Source organism: Podarcis tiliguerta (assembly GCF_965153285.1).
Source record: "Podarcis tiliguerta genome assembly, chromosome: 8".
Taxonomy (NCBI): Eukaryota; Metazoa; Chordata; class Lepidosauria; order Squamata; family Lacertidae; genus Podarcis; species Podarcis tiliguerta.
This window is the reverse complement of record NC_139541.1, coordinates 73,152,570-73,169,278: the sequence shown is the minus strand read 5'-3', so window position 1 is coordinate 73,169,278 and position 16,709 is coordinate 73,152,570.

Genomic DNA, 16,709 nt, shown 5'->3' with positions numbered 1-16,709 from the left:
CTAAAGCATCCATGACAGATAACCATCCAACCTGTACTTAAAAATCTACAAGGAAGGAGAGTCCACAATCTCCCGAGGGGGACCATTCCACTGTCAAACAGATCTTAGTGACATAAAGTTCTTCCTGATGTTTAGTCGGAATCTCCTTTCTTGTAACTCGAAGCCATTGGTCCTACACTCTGGCGCAGGAGAAAACAAGCTTGCGCCATCTTCCATGTGAAAGCCCATGAGATATCTGAAGATGTGAGATGTGTGTCAAATAATATGTAAGAGGTGTCTCAAACGGACCTAAAGGTTTGCATCGTGCATCATGTTTGCCATAAATTTTATTGTCAGAATCCACCATTCATTCCAGGAAGTCCTTGCACCCTAGGAATGCATTGCACAACACAATAAGACAGGCATCTCCACCCAGTTGCTTTACAGGTATTTATACTATACAATTACTGCATTTCATTGGAGCAACTGCCTCAGTTACGTTATTGCAGGCGTTATCTATAAAATGCCCTCTACACATAAATTTGGGCACCAGAAGCACTGAAGCTCAGCCTTGTCCCTAGCCCTACCTTTTGACACCATGGGGCCTCTCCTTGTGCTCTGCCTTCTTTTGCCACTCTTAGATGCCTCTTTGGATCCACGTAAGTTATTTATCATTGATCACATCCATTCTCCTACTATGCTGTTAGGGACAAAATGGAAGGCCAGGACTTTGGAATGACATATCAACTGGGCCATCATTTGATGCTAATCTAGGAGGGTTAAAAACTGTCCTTGGGCCTGCCCATAAAAAGCAGCTCTAGAGTGAGAAACTAGGGTGATATCTGCTGTTCCCATAAATTCTTCTTGTGAGACTTTTATGGGTTTGCTGAGAGTTTGTTTGGACCCCGGGTGAGAACCCGGAGGCTGAGGGGAAGGGTGTGTCAGAAGGAAAATGAATGTGTGTTTTTGCAATATTTTGTTTGTCTGTTTTTGCCTCAGCTTTTTGTACACCACTTAGATATATTTTTAATATAGTAAGTGGTATAGAAATTCAATAATCAATCCACCAGTAATCAATCAAGGGCTAGTGTCTGTTTGGACTTCAAGACTAGCACTTCAGTGGGCGGATTTGGCAACAAGGAGACTGGTAGTAATCTGTCTGGAGATCAAACCACTGCTGTTAGAACAACTGTTAAGCTCGCTGTAAATTTTAAAGGCAGTAGCTCAAATATGCAGTGAGTTTTATTCAGCTAAGTCCTGCTCAGAGTATATCACAACAAATGAACCTATGTCCACTGACTTCAATGGGTCTACTCTGAGTAGGACTACCACTCAAGATGCATCTGCTGCCTGACGTCTAACCAGCCTAGTGCTGTTGCCTCGATAGTTTCCTGCTCCCAGTTGTCCTTCTCTTGGCTTTCTCAACAAACTCAACATGCTGCCGGCGGAACTGGCAGAAATTATGCCACTTTTGATGGCAGAGAAAATGGGTGCTTGCAGTACACCATCTCTATACTGCACACAAATATCAGCTGTGCATCTTAAGTTCACAGTAGCAGCATGTGAAGATGCCTACCTGATCAGGTCTGGGCTGGATTGGAGCCATGCAGTTCCCCATTCCATGCTTCTGCCGAGGCATCTGTATAATCCCCAGCTTTCCATCACCGTGTCTCAGTGCCATCCAAGGATAACTTCATGCTTCCAACCCACCACAGGCACCACAGCTACTAGTTTGATTGGCAGGCTTTCTTCCAAGGAATAGGCTAGTATTGTCTATATAGCTGCCCATTCAGTGCAACCATCTATGGGGTGTCCCCCCCCCCACGATGCTGCATGTACTGGAGGCAGTGCATGAAGGATAGTTAGACACTTTCCGACATCGTACACATTTTGTCGAGCTAAAACCTTTGTTTTATTCTATTCTATTTTTTGCTGACGTTCCTGAAGGATGCATATCTGATTTCATTTCTGAGAACTGTTGAACTGTTTATTGTTAAAGTTTTATGGCTGTATGCTGCTATAATCTTTAGTAGTTTATAATCCATATAATATAAAGGAATACTCTTTTAAAAAAAATGGAACAATGGAAAATTCCCAACAGATCTTTTTCATATTGGGAGCAAGAACAAGTAATTTGGAAGTCCAGATTCCAGGGAGAACACTGAATGAGTGGAATTTTTGGAAAGGATCTCTAATGATGACCAGGATATGCCATTGGCAGAGATGATAGGAATTGTAGTCCCAACAACATCTGGAGGGCCACACAGACTCATTTCTGGCTTGAGCCACCCAATTAAGAAAATTAGCAATCAGTTTAGGCCTGACGAAAGAAGTGCTTCCTCTTGCACAACAATCCATAGCCACCTTCTAAAACGCACTGCCACAAGGTTGGGTGGTGTGTACTGCGTTAGATGGAACGAAATCAGGATTAGATAAATCCATGTAGGTTTCTGGCTACATCACGAACTCAATGCCAGTAGCTCCATGCTGCCATTCAGGCAGGGGAAAGCCAGGATTTATTGGCAATGGTCCCCAGTGGGATCGGGGGAGCTCACTGCACCCCACTGTGCTGCTCAAGCCCGTGTCTGCCAACTTGAAAGGCAGATCGGGTGCAACCTGGGAGTGTCCTTGCCATGGACAAGCCTCCATCTCTGGCATGATTTGCGGTTGGTTCCTCCATAATTCGGACAATTGGCATGAATCAAGAGGTGCTCCTGGACTGACATATGCTAATAGGCTACAATCAATCAGCTGCCAAAAGGACTGGGCTTGGCTTTTTGAAGGTAGCTGAATGTTTTCTTAGAAGCTTGAGAATCCTTACAACAGCCAAGAAAGAAAGGGATAGGACAAGGTGCTTTGTGCATTCTTATGCTTTCTTATGGTTTTAACTGTGTGCCAAGGAAGAACTCCAGACCGGAATTTTAATGGCAGAGTTTGGATAGGTACTCTGTGAGTTATTTATGGCTGTGGCTCGTACACTAGTCTGTAAACAGTGGAAGGAATGGAATGTGACCTTGTACCATCCAGATCATGGGTAGCCAAACTAAGGCCTGGGCTGGAACCAGCCCAATTGCCTTGTAAATCTGGCCCACGGACAGTCCGGGAATCAGTGTGTTTTTACATGAGTAGAATGTGTCCTTTTATTTAAAAAGCATCTCTGGGTTATTTGTGGGGCCTGCCTGGTGTTTTTACATGAGTAGAATGTGTGCTTTTATTTAAAATGCATCTCTGGATTATTTGTGGGGCCTACCTGGTTTTTTTACATGAGTAGAATGTGTGCTTTTATTTAAAATGCATCTCTGGGTTATTTGTGGGGCATAGGAATTCATTCATTTCCATATGATGACAATATGCTTTTTCTTCTTTGCTTCCTAGTTCTTCCCCAAATTTCTAAATTCCTTTTTATTTCTTTTCCAAATTTTCTCATAATTGTCTTTAAATATGTTAATACTCTTGTCTATCAACTATATTCCCAAATATTTAATTTTGTATGTATATTTATCTCCGTCATCTGCCCCCTTATTTTTTCTGAGGTATTTAACTTCTCCCATTGTCCTAATTGTCCTCTCAAGGGGGGGGGGGGGAGGTTCCTCCAATCACAGAGCCACAGCAGAACTTCTCCCATTATATTTGTTATGTCTTCACTCTGATATACGGTAATTACAGCCTTTACTTTCTTCTTCCAGCCCTTAAGTGTCAACAAGGAATTGAAGGTTCTGAGGTTTCAAACTGTGCCAGTGGTTTCGATGCCTGCGTGGTCATCAAGGACGAGAGCACAATGTTTGGTAAGAAAGATGTTGGCCTTACCTGGTGGCATGCTCCAGCGTTCTAGAACAAAATTCCCTTTTAAGCCGAGGGCCACATTCTGTTTTGAGGGCCACACACCTGACTGGGCAGGGTCATAAGCAAAAGTGGGCAAAGCAATAAATGTAAATTTTAGCTTGATAGGCTAGGTTCTGCCCACAAACACCCATCTCTCTATCTTCCATCCAGTCAAGGAAAACAAGAATCATTGTCAGATTTCAATGACAAATACCAGCCAGGCAAAGACACTCAAGGAGGATGTAAAACGAAGTTGGTAAGGGGTGTAGATTGGGCCGGTTCTGAAGGGTCAGATACAGAAAGAGGTTGCCTTTGGTCTGCAGTCCTGAGGTTCTTCACCATTGATCTGGGACTTCCAAAGCTTACTTCAGTAAGATGGAGGCGCTTGTACTCCAGCAAGCCATATTCCCTTGGGAGAACTTGGAACGGATGGAAGGGGAAGGCAGAGCAGAGACAATGGAGTTAGGCAGAGAGTGAAGGATTCTGGGGAATGGGCTCTCCTGACCATTTGTCTTTTTTCTCTTCCGATAAATAGGTGTCAGCTTCAATACAACATTCTATGATTGTGGAAAAAGAAATTCTTGCGCCATTGCTTTTGCCATCACCGTAGGAGACGGGAAATATTTGCACCACAGCTCTGCTTGCTGTGCTGAAGATGGGTGCAACAAAGACTTAGAGTGGGGAGGTAAGTCATCACCTGCCCCTCTGATATCAGAATTGCAAACCTGGACCCCTCCAGAAGTCCTTTTTATAGCGCATTCAGGGTGATTTGTGCTCATGGTGCTATGGGGCCAGTCACACACAATTCCATTCTCAATACTGTTTGCATGTGCAGAGGTATTGGGGTGGTCATACTGCTTCATTTCCAATCAGTGCACAACCCATTACTTCCTGCTGAAAGCCCATCACCTTTCATGCCACAAATGTCCTGGTTTATTTTCGTCCCACTTCTGTTGCTCCACAGCCCCTCCAGTCAGCAATAATGCAGTAGGAAACACCACAGGACAAATGAAACCAGGAGAAATCCATCCTAATGCAGTGTTATAGTTTGAAGAACATGTTGCACAAATGAACCCGCAATAAAACACCAGTCTGGAGGGGCCCTTGGTTTCAGAATGATGAAAACATTCACAATTTGCTTTTGAAACTTGGCAGGAACAGCGTGGAGTGGAGGAAGTTTTAGTCCCTCCACACCTTTCATCCTAACACAAGACAGGAAAGGTGTCAAACTTGTGTCTCTAGACCTCATTCTTTCATTCTGACAAAGAATATGCTAACCAAGAGCTGGGAGTGGGGAGGACTCAGTGGGTGGTTGTGTGAATGTATTAGGAAGGCTGCTGCTGCTGTGTCTGTGTGAAGCAGGCCTGTCAATGATCCAGCGGGGCTCTTCGGAGATTCTTATGTAAAAACTTTCCATATATGACCATTTGCTGCTTTCTTCTTTGCTTCCTAGCTCTTCCAACTACTTGGACTGAGAATGGGTACACTTGTCCAATTGGATGTTATGCTCAGACGGTGAATGATTGCAGGAATACATCAGTCTCATGCAGAGATGCTCAAAACAGTTGCATCAATGCAAGAGGAAGCTCTGGTAACCCTGAAGGGACTTAGCAAGGGAGGAGGAGGGATTCCGTGGGGTGGGGAGAGCAGGTGGGAGGGGAATGCTGCCTCTGGATGATCCAGAGGTGGACCAACCGTCAGGCAAGATGAGATGACTCAGGTGGCAGAACAAGAGACTTGCAGCCCTGACTCTTGGGGAACCATCTTCCAGGATGTTCTCTGGTGCAAGCATCATTGAAATGAACAGGTGCTGTGCCAGAGCATGGTGGGATTGCACCCATGATAAGGTGCTAATGGCATGTGTGCATCGTTCTTTGGAGCGCTAAAGTGTCTTGAGTGTGTGATTGAATCTGGGCCCATTCACATAAGTCCTTTTCATTTGAGTAGAACTTGGGACCATTCAATCAAGCTAAATGTTGGAACATTCTTGATGACCAAAAGAAAATATTTCTTTGCCCAGTGCATAGTTAAATGATGGGAATTGGTCCCATGAGATGTAATAATAATAATAATAATAATAATAATAATAATACCCCACCCTCCCCAGCTTAGGGCGGCTAACAACCAATAATAAAAACATGTTGATTAAAATACAATTTAAAAAACAAGATTAAAATACAACATTAAAACATTAGGATGCAGCCTCTTCACAGGAGGAGAAAGGAAAAAGAAAGAGGGGGAGGGAATCAAATTGATTCCAAGCCAAAGGCCAGGTGGAACAACTCTGCTTTACAGGCCCTGCGGAAAGAAATCAGATCCCGCAGAGCCCTGGTCTCATGAGATAGAGCATTCCACCAGGCCGGAGCCAGTGTTGAGAAGGCCCTGGCTCTGGTTGAGGCTAATCTAACTTCCTTAGGGCCCGCGACCTCTAGGGTGTTGCTGTTTATGGACCTTATGGTCCTCCGTGGGGCATACCAGAAGAGGCGGTCCCGTAGGTACATGATCATGTAGTGATCATGGCCACCACACTGGATGGCCTTCAAAAATGTATTAGAAATATTTATGAAGGATAAGGCTGCCAATGCCTATTAGCCAAGAGGGCTGTGTTTTACCAGATGATTCTGAATGCTATTGACTGATATGCAGAGTTAGCACACAGCTGGGAGGCTTTCAGCTTCTGAATACTTGTTAGACCTTGATGCAGTCACACAGAGAAACACTTGGTATGGAAGAATAAGTAATATGCTTATTATTGGAAATGCATACTGGGAATGGAGCTGTAGCTGAGGCCTGGTATAGGAAAGAGGCTCAGTTGGAGTCCATGCAAGCCACATTGTAAACATAAAATAGGGCAGTGATGGTTGTGAGAACCAAATATGCCACCTTGAGTTACAAGGGGTAAAGGTGGGGTCCCTTTTTCAGACAGAAGGCAATTTTTTAAAAAAAACAAACTGCATAAATAAAAATAAATTATGCCTATGTTCACTGCCCAGGCTCTTTTGATAGGGAGGGTAGGATATAAATTCAATAACTAAATAAATTCCCTTCTTAGAGGTTAGATGCCAGTGATGGGTGGAGCAGAAAAAAAAAATACCTATTTCGCATGCTCAACATAAAGACATCTTTATCCTCTGAGCGCCGAGCATGATGCAGCATCAGTGGCTCCTCCCAAGCATGAGAGAAGTAGAACTGCAGCCATTGAAGCTGCGTGGCACTCAACCACCTCCTGGTGTCGCACTTGTGATGCGCATTGCATGTATGATGTCATAGGCGTGGGACACGTGCGAGGTGTCCTAGGCCTGTGACAACGTCTGTGTGGTGCGACACTGGGCCCACGCCATGTTAGGCCCAAGCCAGCGCCTCTGGTATAGGATCATTGCCAATAGGCATGGGAGGAGCCCCTGACAAGCAGAGTAAACTGACTCTGGTTTGGTCCCCATCCTCTTCCCTGCTCCATTCTACAAGGGGCAACACTGAGACTCAGGAGGAGGAAGCTGGTGGTCAAGAGTGGTTGTGGGGCTGATGGCTGGCAAGTGAGGGTGGCTGAGGGCAGACTGATGTTGAAGGGGCCATGCCCCATTTGTTCTACTAGAGCAGGTTTCACTAATTCACATGTTGATCAACATGTCTACCTGCAGGTGCCAGGAAGTTCATCCTGCTGGGTTGCGGAACAAGCAATATGTGCGGTGTAAAGGACTTTAAATTGAAAATTGGAGGAATCCCCTACACAATGGATGAAATATCGTGTGACACTCCCCCAACTACTGCAAAACCTCCAGCTCCTGCATCAGCTACAACTCAAAAATCAGGCGTAACTCAAAAACCAGCCACAAGTACCAAAACAACATCAGAGGCTTGCACTCACCATATCTTGGGGAAGAATTCCTTCCTTCTTCTTCTACCCAGTATCTCCAGCATTCTCTTCATCAAGTTCCTCTCCTAAACTCTCTCTCCACGCCATTCAGCTAGGCAAAGGAATGGACAAATCGGTCACATTCCAGAATTGTTAGAACCCAAAACTAAGATTTTGTCAAAAATGTATAACTTGCTGTTGAAATGGAATACTCAGGATGAAACAGTAAAATCTGCTATGATTAAATGGGCACAAGATGTTGGACATAATATAATGATGGCTGACTGGGAACAGTTATGGACCACAGGTATGAAATTCACGGCATGTAATGCCCTAAGAGAGAATATTATGAAAATGATATATAGGTGGTACATGACACCAGTCAAGCTAGCAAAAAATCTACCATTTGCCCGATAATAAATGCTGGAAATGTAAAGAAACGGAAGGCACATTCTTTCACCTTTGGTGGACGTGCCCAAGGATTAAGACCTTCTGGGAAATGATTTATAATGAAATGAAAAAGGTGTTTAAATATACCTTCCCGAAGAAACCAGAGGCCTTTCTCCTGGGCATGGTCGGCCAATTGGTGTTAAAGAAGGATAGAACTTTCTTTATGTATGCTACAACAGCAGCAAGAATACTCATCACAAAGTATTGGAAGACACAAGAACTCCCCACTCTGGAAGAATGGCAGATGAAGGTGATGGACTATATGGTGCTGGCAAAAATGACCGGCAGAATCAGAGACCAGGGAGAAGAGATGGTGGAGGAAGATTGGAAGAAATTTAAAGGCTATTTACAGAAATATTATAAAATGAATGAATGTTAGAATGATGTTGGACTGAGGTTAAAGGGTTATTAGTAATAATGTGGTGAAGGAGTATGGAAAATTGGAATTAAGATAAAGATAAGACAGAGGGAAGGGATTTGCTGATTAAATATTTGAATTGGAATACAGAGAGGGGAGGTGTGGGGAAGTCTGGGAAACAAGCAAATGTAAGAAATACTATGAAAATGAAATTGTTTTTACTTGTTTTTTCTTTTTCTTTTTGTATTTTTCTTTTTCTTTTCTTATGTGAAAATTTTAATAAAATATTATAAACAAAACAAAACAAAACAAAAAAATCTGTCACATTCCAGTGGTCTTAGGTTTCTCATTTTTTAAAAGAACATTAAATTCAGTTCTCCACGTTTCTACAGCAATCTGCTTTTTTAAAAAATAAAGCTATTGAAAATCTGTCCATGTTTTAGCTTGAATGTCTCCTGGTTAACACAATTTGTACATGCAGTTTTACCAGCATTGCCTTTTTTATAATTTTTATGATTTTATAAATGTTATTATCATGAATGTATGCACTCCCCTCACATAAATCTGCATTAAAAAAACAACTATTGAAAATCCATCCACATTTCAGCATGCATTTCTCCTAATAAACACAATTTGTATTTGCAGTTTGGCTAATATAGGGTTTTGCTAGCATTTCCCCCTAATATAATGCATTTTTATATATGCTAAAAGTAAAGGTAAAGGGACCCCTGGCCATTAGGTCCAGTCACGGACGACTCATCTCACTTTATTGGCCGAGGGAGCCGGTGTACAGCTTCCGGATCATGTGGCCAGCATCACTAAGCCGCTTCTGGTGAACAGAGCAGTGCACGGAAACGCCGTTTACCTTCCTGCCAGAGCGGTACCTATTTATTTATTTGCACTTTGTGCTTTCAAACTGCTAGGTTGGCAGGAGCAGGGACCGAGTAACGGGAGCTCACCCCGTCGCTGGGATTGGAACCGCCGACCTTCTGATTGGCAAGCCATATATATATGTGTATATATGTTATTATCACCAAAATATGCACTTTAGGCACTTTCCCCACATAAATGCATTTTTGTATACACCGTTTGGTTGAAGAACTACACTGCAAAATTCTGAGAAATGTGAAATAAGTGTAACTGAGTTTTACTTTGCGTATTTTTCTAGGAAGTGCAAATGAGTTAGTTTCTCATTAACAAGCAGACAAAGCTGTATTTCCCCCTCATCCTCACTTGGCTACCACAATGCGTCTCCCTCCTCCTCCAAGTGTGTTTATGGGCTTCCGTACTGTTTTCTGGATGATTGCAGGCCCAATAAAGAATATTGAGTCCAACAATGGTTTTCTTTGTTTCTTCCAGATGGTTGTCAACAATAATTTAATAAAGGGTAGGTCCCAACCAGAGGTTCCTTGCCTGGCTGGGTGGGGTGCTGTGTGCTGGTGAGATTACAAGAGATCCTCGTGTTTCTTCATAATACACTTTTCTTTATATTGATTCAAAAAGTGATTTGGCCATTCTGGGACCAAAAGACAAAAAACAAAAAACAGAACAGAACCACCCCTTAGCTATGTCCGAAATTATTGTATATAAAAAAGAGAGGAATCTCATTCAAAATGAGTTAGATAACCAAAACTCAAAATCAGAAGTAGAAAATCTTTAATATATGTTTTTGATTTTTGATTTTTGTGTGGGTTTTTTTTTGAAGAGGGATGGTTAGAGGGATGGGTAAATATCTGTATGTTAGTTACATTTTCCAGTTTGTATTCTCTAAAGTATTTGCATAGCATAGAAACACACAAACATCTACATTATCCCCTCCCCCTTTTCCTACCCCCACACAATTACTAAGCTCCCACCCCCATTTCTTCATGCAATTCTTGAATTCTGATGAGGCACTGGAAAACTTGCAATGTGATCCTGAAACAATGACCACCTTACATATTTTTTTTAAAAAAGTGTTTTTATATTATTATTTAAGAAAGGCTATACAAATCCATGAAATAAGAAAGAAAGAAAGAAAGAAAGAAAGAAAGAAAGAAAGAAAGAAAGAACAGTGGAATTAAAATAAAAGTGTTCCCAATCTCTAAAAATAATAATTATTATTGATATTGGGAGTGCGGGTACAAACTATTTCCCCCAAATTTTTCATTATTTTATTTCAGTAGATATAACAATAAAAATGTTTGAGGGATGCAAAAAAATTACAATACTTGCCTGTTTGACACCATATGGTCCACAACAAATGAAAATAATGTTGAATGGAGAAATGGTTATCAGAGAGAGAAACAGACGATGCTATGAATAATAACATCATGATTCCATGGAAGCAATTTTTAAAATGTATATAGAAAATGTATCTTTTCAATATTTCAAACCACATTGCATGCAATATTCAGATAAATGCAAATTTTGAATGATGTTTCTTTCTTTTGGTTTGCGGGTTGTTTTGGAAACTACTGTTATGAAGGGGGAGGTGGGCAAACTCCCCATAGTCTCTACATCCTGTGAAGTGTCAGAGTTTGAGCAAACTCATGGTTTCCTGGACTTAGCAAGGACTGGGAATAGCACCAGAGAGCTTGCTCATGAGGCCAGCCTGGTGATGGCAGGTCATTGAAGAAACAATGGTGCTGATGGACAGCTATTAGCCATTCAAAGGAAGTCACTGACCAAGCAGAAGCTATACACAGAGGAAGGTTGCCAGGGGAAAAGGGGTGTGTGATGTCTCTGTAGGAAAGGAGGGCATCCTTTGACACAGAGGGGTTTTGGCTAGGAGTTCTGGAAGCAAGAAGGAGGAAGTAAGCAGAACTCCATGTATGCTGGCTGGGAGACATGATTGCTTAGGAGACAAGCTTGCTATAGCTATGAGAGGAACAATAAGAGATACTCTTGGGGCGTCATATTCTGCACTTCCTCCACTGAAGGTTTTAGGTGCAAATATGTGTGAATAAACCATATTTCTGAGACATTGCAGACTCTACTGTGTCCTGATTTTCCAATGGAAAAACACAAATCTTGAGTGAGTGCCTGGAACCCCCTAGAAACTTATTACCACACGGCAGAAACTGAGGTACAAGTTGATAGGGATGTCTTCCCTGTCCCTATCCTCAAGCTTCTTAGCTGCTGCCCCAGAGGGACTGCAACCCCATCCAGAACAACAATCATCTGACTATCATGCATAGAGCCAATCAGGGGACAACCCTGTTTGCATTTGCAACAAAGCCAGGGGACTGTGATACGGGCAACAATGGCAGTTTTATTGCCAGGCAGTAAATCCAGCATTTCTGTTTTAGGAGTCAATCTCTGAACCTAGAGGAATGGCCTGAATTCATGCCAGCTGAACAGCAGCAGCAAGATCCAGGGACATACTGCAGCTCACCTTTCTGTGACAGGAGAAAGGAGGTCTGCATCAGGGTTGGAGAAGGACCTTTGAGAATGATGACCCATGATTTGGGCAATCAACAAATCCTTTGTCATGGAGAGACTCTCTCAGGCACAGGCCACTGTCTTCATCCCTTTCTCTCTTTTTTCAAATAATTTTTATTAACAGGCCAATCAAATCACATTAATTCCAAATCACATTAATTCCAAATTACACAGCCAATTTTTAAATTTTTTGTTGGGGGTACCCATGCTTCGAGCTCAGAACGGGATCCAAACATCTCTCTTGCTGCTGCTTTAATGTACACAGTTCTGTCAAAATAGTATTCACAGTTCTGTTCAATCTTCTCTTTGTTATTTTCCTCATCTTCTTGTTGTTATCATATATTCCTTTCTTTGTGATCTCTGGTGGTCTCCACAAGCGGCTTGAAAACAAACGTTGTTATATCCTGTGTGGATTTTGCACTCCTCCAAGAGCCATATCAAAATAGACAGACGCCATTTCCGCACCTCCGTACAAAGCATTCCCAAAGTCTGTCTGTTAATTTCCACAGGCCTGCCAGTCTCTCCTCAATTTTCTCAGGGGGCCCTGCTAGGTCAAACTCACAGTCCAGTATAATAATAAGCCATGGTCCTCCTCCCCCTCGATCATCCTGTGGCAGGCCTGCCGTAACAAATCTCTTTTTATTACTGCGTCACAGTAATAAAGAGCTTTCATAATGAAGAGCTTCATAATAATGAAGAGCTTTCATTCCTTTCCCGATGTTCCCACAGGCCATGTCTTTGATTAGTAATTTATTTCTACACAGTTCTCAATCATCCTGCTTGTAATCAGTAATTGCAATGATTCTTTCTTGGGGGGGGGGGGTGTTGTTAGGTACTCACATAAGATAATAAAAAAGCCCCCCCCCTTTTCAGTCCCACTCCGACATACCGATCCTTTGATGAATCTTCTTCTTGATTTATGATTGAGTCCAGCCCGTCACTCCACTTCACAGAGATCACTTTAATTAGCAGTCTTATCTCCCGATCTTCACTCGAACTATGTGCATTTGCTTCTCTCTAATTGTTTATTTTGAGCTCTTGCAACCAGACGCGCGATCAGAGACAGCTTCAGGGAGAGCCGTCTCGCACGAGGGCTGTGCGCCTAGTGCCCTCACCCCCTTCTTTCGAATTAGGAGGTGATTTATGGGCACAGCAGGCAAGGGCAGTGTTCCCCATTTCCTTGGGGCAACAAGGGAGGCTGCCTACTCCCATATCAGCCTCTTAATTACCTCGTGTGAGCCAGAGAGATGGAATTGTCGACCATCTTCCAATGCACCCCTAGCGGCCCTCGTCTTCATCCCTTTCTCAACGGTGCCAGTCCAAGCCACTCCTGAACCACTATGATGCCAAACACCCATTGCTCCCCCCCAAGAATTTCGAGAGCTTTAGTTTGTTAAGGGGGCAGAGAATTGTTTGTAGATTGCCTTTTCCCATCACAGAGCTACAGTTCTCCACCCCTCTCCTCAGGGAACTTAGGAATTATAGCTCGGGGGGGGGGATTGGGGTGTCAGGGCATGGTCTGAATCAGAGGGTTGGAGAATGCATCTCCAGGCAGAGTAACTCCTATCTGAAGAGCAGTTGGAGGGGGAAGATTTGCGTGCCCCCCCCCCGGTCTCCAGCAGCTTCAGAAGCAGGGACAGATACTGACACTGAGCAGCTTCAGCAGGAGTTACCTAGCTACAAGATAATGGATAGATAAACAGAAGGGAGGGAACAGTCAGCAGAGACATCATTAGAGTGTGTGAGGGACCCTCCCTCCCTAAGAACTAGAGGGTTCGTCTGTATTAGAGAACAAAGAATGCAGAGAGGAGGAGGAACTTCCTGTTGGCATCCAGGATGTTGCTGCTCTCCTTGTGGAGCGATGTGGATTTTTGCTTTCAACCATATCACTGAATAAAAAGGACTATAAATTATAAACTGTTCATTAATTCTTATCTGTGAAGTTACCAAAGGGAGGGGAGGACTCTCCATGTCATAGAATCATAGAATAGAATCATAGAGTTGGAAGAGACCACAAGGGCCATCGAGTCCAACCCCCTGCCAAGCAGGAAACACCATCAGAGCACTCCTGACATATGGTTGTCAAGCCTCTGCTTAAAGACCTCCAAAGAAGGAGACTCCACCACACTCCTTGGCAGCAAATTCCACTGTCGAACAGCTCTTACTGTCAGGAAGTTCTTCCTAATGTTTAGGTGGAATCTTCTTTCTTGTAGTTTGGATCCATTGCTCCGTGTCCGCTTCTCTGGAGCAGCAGAAAACAACCTTTCTCCCTCCTCTAGGTGACATCCTTTTATATATTTGAACATGGCTATCATATCACCCCTTAACCTCCTCTTCTCCAGGCTAAACATGCCCAGCTCCCTTAGCCGATCCTCATAAGGCATTGTTTCCAGGCCTTTGACCATTTTGGTTGCCCTCCTCTGTACACGTTCTAGTTTGTCAGTGTCCTTCTTGAACTGTGGTGCCCAGAACTGGACACAGTACTCCAGGTGAGGTCTGACCAGAGCAGAATACAGTGGCACTATAACTTCCCTTGATCTAGATGCTATACTCCTATTGATGCAGCCCAGAATTGCATTGGCTTTTTTAGCTGCCGCGTCACACTGTTGGCTCATGTTAAGTTTGTGGTCAACCAAGACTCCTAGATCCTTTTCACATGTACTGCTCTCAAGCCAGGTGTCACCCATCTTGTATTTGTGCCTCTCATTTTTTTTGCCCAAGTGCAATACTTTACATTTCTCCCTGTTAAAATTCATCTTGTTTGTTTTGGCCCAGTTCTCTAATCTGTCAAGGTCGTTTTGAAGTGTGATCCTGTCTTCTGGGGTGTTAGCCACCCCTCCCAGTTTGGTGTCATCTGCAAATTTGATCAGGATGCCCTTGAGTCCATCATCCAAGTCGTTGATAAAGATGTTGAATAAGACCGGGCCCAAGACAGAACCCTGTGGCACCCCACTAGTCACTCTTCTCCAGGATGAAGAGGAACCATTGATGAGCACCCTTTGGGTCCGGTCAGTCAGCCAGTTACAAATCCACTGAGTGGTTGCATAGTCAAGACCGCATTTTACCAGCTTCTTTACAAGAATATCATGGGGCACCTTGTCAAATGCCTTGCTGAAATCAAGGTAGACTACATCCACTGCGTTCCCTTCATCTACCAGGCTTGTAATTCTGTCAAAAAATGAGATCAGGTTAGTCTGACATGACTTATTTTTCAGAAATCCATGCTGACTATTGGTGATCACAGCATTCCTTTCTAGGTGCTCACAGATTGTTTGCTTAATGATCTGCTCCAGAATCTTCCCTGGTATTGATGTTAGACTGACTGGGCGGTAATTATTTGGGTCCTCTCTTTTCCCCTTTTTGAAAATAGGGACAACATTTGCCCTCCTCCAGTCTGCCGGGACTTCGCCTGTTCTCCAGGAATTCTCAAAGATGACTGCCAGTGGTTCTGAGATCACATCTGCCAGTTCTTTTAATACTCTTGGATGCAGTTCATCTGGCCCTGGAGACTTGAATACATCTAAACTAGCCAAGTATTCTTGTACTATCTCCTTAGTTATTCTGGGCTGTGTTTCCTCTGCTGAATCATTTCCTCCAAATTCTTCAGGTCGGGCATTGTTTTCTTTATCGGAGAAGACTGAGGCAAAGAAGGCATTGAGGAGTTCAGCCCTTTCTGTGTCCCCTGTTTGCATTTCACCATCTTCTCCTCTGAGTGACCCCACTGTTTCTTTGTTCTTCCTTTTGCTACGAACATACCCATAGAAGCCTTTTTTGTTGCTTTTAACCTCTCTAGCAAGCCTGAGTTCATTCTGTGCTTTAGCTTTTCTGACTTTGTGTCTACACGTGCTGGCTATTTGTTTGAATTCCTCTTTGGTGGTTTCCCCCCTTTTCCATTTTTTGTACACATCCTTTTTTAATCTTAACTCAGTTAAAAGTTCTTTAGATAGCCACCCTGGCTTCTTTAGGCACCTTCCATGTTTCCGTCTCATTGGTATTGCCTGAAGTTGTGCTTTTACTATCTCCCTCTTAACAAACTCCCAGCCATCATGAACTCCCTTTCCTTTTAGTATTACTGTCCATGGGATCTCACCTAGCACTTCCCTAAGTTTTATGAAGTCGGCTTTCTTAAAGTCAAGAAATTGAGTCCTAGTATGCTTGGCTGCTCCTTTCCGTTGTATAGTAAACTTCAGAAGAGCATGATCACTTGCGCCTAATGATCCTTCCACTTCTACCCCAGTAACCAGGTCATCGACATTGGTTAGGACCAGATCTAAAATGGCTGTTCCTCTTGTTGCTTCTTCCACTTTCTGGACAATGAAGTTGTCTGCAAGGCCAGTGAGGAATCTGTTTGACCTTATGCTCTTGGCTGAGTTTGACCTCCAACAAATATCTGGGTAATTGAAGTCCCCCATTACTACTATCTCCCTTCCTTTTGCATGCTTGGCCATCTGTTCCAGGAAGGCATCATCTATGTCCTCCGTTTGGCTTGGGGATCTATAGTAAACTCCCACAATGAGGTCACTATTATTCTTCTCTCCCTTAATTTTGACCCAAATGCTCTCACTTTGGCTTTGAGGTTCTAGATCTTGGATCTCTTCACAGGTATACACATCCCTGACATATAACGCCACTCCTCCTCCTTTCTTGTCTGGTCTGTTTCTCTGAAATAGATTGTATCCCTCCATTTTTACATTCCAATCGTGGGACTTATCCCACCAGGTTTCAGTGATGCCTATTATGTCATATTTAGTTTGCTGTACCAAGAGCTCAAGCTCATCTTGTTTATTTCCCATGCTTTGTGCATTAGTGTACAGACATTGAAGT